The 3,683-nt window shown below is 40.5% G+C and overlaps 1 protein-coding gene across 2 annotated transcripts in view; it reads right to left on the minus strand.

Moving 5' to 3' along the window:
• Nucleotides 1-3,683, minus strand: part of LOC111647727 (anoctamin-1-like) — a 138,501-nt gene that overhangs the window by 99,580 nt on the left and 35,238 nt on the right. The gene's annotated exons all lie outside the window — the stretch shown is intronic.

Consider the following 3,683-nt stretch of genomic DNA (forward strand, 5'->3'; position numbering starts at 1 on the left):
CTTATACATTTCATGTGTTGCCATTCAATACGCCACCTACTGTGGCAACCAGTGCATTACTCTAACACACACAAATACAAATGGCTCTAACACAGTTTATTAGGAACATCTCTACACCTGCCTACTCATGCAATTATCCAATTAGTCAATCATGTGGCAGAAGTGCAGTACATAAAATCATGCGGATACAGGTGAGGAGCTTTAGTTAATGTTCACATAAAACATCAGAATGGGGGAAAATGTGATATCAGTGACTATGACTGTGACATGATTGTTGGTGTCATTGTTGGTTAGAGTGTTTCCCAAACTGCTGATCTCCTGAGAACAGCAGCAAAAGACCACATCAGGTTCCACTTCCTGTCACCAAGAACAGAAACCTGAGGCTGCAGTGGTTGAAGACAGGAAATACATTGCCTGGACTGATGGATCTGGATTTCTGCTGAGGCAGCAGAGGGTAGGCTTATAATCTTGTTAACCAGTTCTGATGGACTCCAAAATCAAATGCACGTGTCAATGTGGGTACTGCTTAGGAGCTTAGGCCATGGTCCAATGAAATCCTGTTCCTATTGATTTAGTGCAATTTCATCATTCACAAGTACTGCTGTGGGGCTCCAGTTACCAGGACTACTGCACTACCTCCTGCCTCAGCTAGGTTGGCAGGTTTGTTATGACTTTATGCAGTGTAGTAGTTCAGCAGGGTGAGAGTTAACGCGTGAGAATGAATACCTTCCTGCAGTGTATCCAATCAGGTAAAATAGTAATATTAACATAGTAACTTCTTATTATCAATTAAGTCAGTATATGTTAAAGAGGTCTCTTCTCAGTATAACTATACCAAGGCATTTATGCCCCTCGTTCTAGGCTTACCCACTGCTACAGTGGCTGCAGTGGCTGCTTCCCTGACTACTTTTCTTTTGAGGGGCATAGAGAACAGTTAGAAAGCATGACAGCTCAATGTGTCTGACATTCTCAGTAACATGACAAGATGGTGATTTCTTAAACTGATGCCAATGTTTCTTCATTCATCAGCAATATATCAATTATAATATTATACCTTTTTCCTTCCTTTTCTTTTCTGTATCCTATTTTGACTTTTTGTTAATGACATGATCATGTTAAAGTTCACATCCTAAAGTCTTCCTCATCAGTATCCACACATTTACTGCCTTTGGAGACAAAGTACTTCTGTCCACCCGACTACAGGAGTGGAATAAACCATTAACAGAGTTAGAAAGTAAAGCATGCTTTTTCTCTAAAAGTCTAATTGAATAAGAGTTAAAAAAAAAAGTACAATTAACTCAATAAAGTTACTTAGTACATGTAATGGAGAAGATGTAACTTGTTACTACCCACCTCTGATCATTTTACAAAACACAAAAAACAACATTTCACATAATAGAAAAGGGAGGAAAAACATTTCTTGTTTGTGACTGGTGTACATACCTGGCCTGGCATCAGCCACAAGCCATTAAAGAAGTTAATTGTAAGGACATGCAGAGTTATAGACCAAAAATTGACACTTCCCACCATCAAACTATCAAATTGATAGGAAACAGAGACAAAGAACCCTTCTCTCACAAACAACCATGCTTTTAGCATAACATAGAATACACAACCAGACCGTGGGGTCAAAGGGTCAGCTCCAGAGGATCTAATGTTGAACGAAGACACCAGGCAACTGGAGAGCATAGGCAAAATCTCCAGTTTGTAACAATAAGAGTCTGTCTATTGTAGTGATGCGGCTTTTTTTAAGACCCGCCCCAACCCGACCCGTCAGGAGATCCAAACCGTCCCGCCCGACCCGCAAAAATATGCGCTGATAATGACCCGAACCCGACCCGAGGAAAAAAAAAAAAAAACGCCAGTGAGCTTTGGCCCTGTCGCAAATTGTTTGTCTGTGAGGGAGGACGGAGTTTATGTCCACTGATCCAAAACGTGCACGATATTTATAGGCCCTTGTGCCACACGAGCAAACCCCTTTCCAGAGACAACATCAAATGGACGTAGGTCTGAGCAGCAGAACGCTACAAAGTCATCCACAAGTTTAGATTTTGCTGCGAGTGGCACATTGCTTTTCATGAATACTGGCATTAAAGGTTGTTCTGAATGAGCTTGTGTGGAAGGCTTATTAGGTTGTGGAGCCAACCCACGGCATGAATGCCGAAGTAGGTTTGATGTACCTGTTTTATGCCCGTCATATTTGTACAGCAGCTCACACTCAAGGCACATAACGTAGTCTGTAGGGGTGTCATCAGACAAGACGACTTGTCCAAATATTTCCCACACCTTGCTTTTTTGGCCAACCATCTGCACAACCTTTTCATCACCCTTTTTTAACTTTTCTCTGATTAAGTTAGCCATGTCTTCATCAGAAGTCCCAGAGAGCTTGTGGGTGCAAGAGAGCCCTGCATTTGTGACAGTGGTCATGTCAATAGCCTTTAATAGGTTGATTTATGATTTAGAAGTGAGAAATGTGTTTTCTCTTTTTGACCCGCCCCGCCTGCACCTGCAATATTTTAAAAAGCTACTACCCGAATCCGCCCGACCCGCGGATAAACCAGCGGATATCCGCTAGTCTATCACTAGTCTAATGATATTTGATTGTTTCTAATGTTGGGTCTGAGCTTGGACTCATGAACTGGACACCATAAATGTTGGATGTTCGGTTGTCTATCAATTTATTGGCTGTCATAAATTAAGAAAATATTAATATTAAAAATATTAATATTAAATAATAACTTTAAAATGAATTAAAGTCTTTGGGGGCACCAGCCTAAACTAATAGGCAAAATATCCAATATTGTTTCAGTCTAAAATTATTACTATTAATCTGGAACTCTGATAATTACCTTAATGACATAACCAAATTACCATATCAACAGTAAATTAAGTTGAAGGATTGGAATTCTACTAAGTAGAGGTTGGCAATATTCACGCTTGTGCAACAATAACAATAAACACACTGGTGGTTATACTTAAACATTTATTTACAATGGACAAAGTAAAAACATAATGTCTAATCTAGTATATACAGGTGTGTGTGTGTATGTGTGTGTGTATGTGTAATGGGGGTATGTCTGTGGGGACAAAGGCAAGAGGGCTGATTCAAAGTAGTCACTGTGACCACATGACCTGCACAAAGAAGACTATACAGATGGCGGTAAACAAAGAAACTACTCAAAATGGCCGCTGAGACCACCTAGTGTGTGAGTTCCTTTGTTAGCCTAGCTAATGTAATCTAAAGGTACCAGGTTAGAGGCAGAAGGCTAGCTGCCTGCAGGTTCTAGAACTGAGACGTACTACAGGTATGTGTTTGAACATACAAGTACCCGATTAACTGTATGTTTAGAGTCAGTAAATGGATCGATTTTTAGTACCTCAGGTGAAAGTGAGAGTGGGCACAGAGGCGAGCAAAAAACGGAAGAAGTATGACCCTGATTATTTAAGGTTTGGTTTTTCATGCATTGGTCCTGATGATGCTCCGCTGCCACAGTGTGTTATTTGCAAAGAGGTGCTAGCTAACGACAGTATCCGACCATGTAAACTCCACATTGAAACTAAGCACCACAATTTAACAACCAAGCCGTGGGAGTTTTTTTTTTTTTTTTAAATGTATTTTTTTGGGCTTTTTGTGCCTTTACTGATAGAGCAGTGGAGAGAGACAGGAAATGGGGAGGCAGAGA

Source organism: Seriola lalandi, unplaced genomic scaffold (genome assembly GCF_002814215.2).
Source record: "Seriola lalandi dorsalis isolate HSWRI2012SDOR001 ecotype SW California unplaced genomic scaffold, Sedor1 jcf7180002055008, whole genome shotgun sequence".
NCBI lineage: Eukaryota > Metazoa > Chordata > Actinopteri > Carangiformes > Carangidae > Seriola > Seriola lalandi.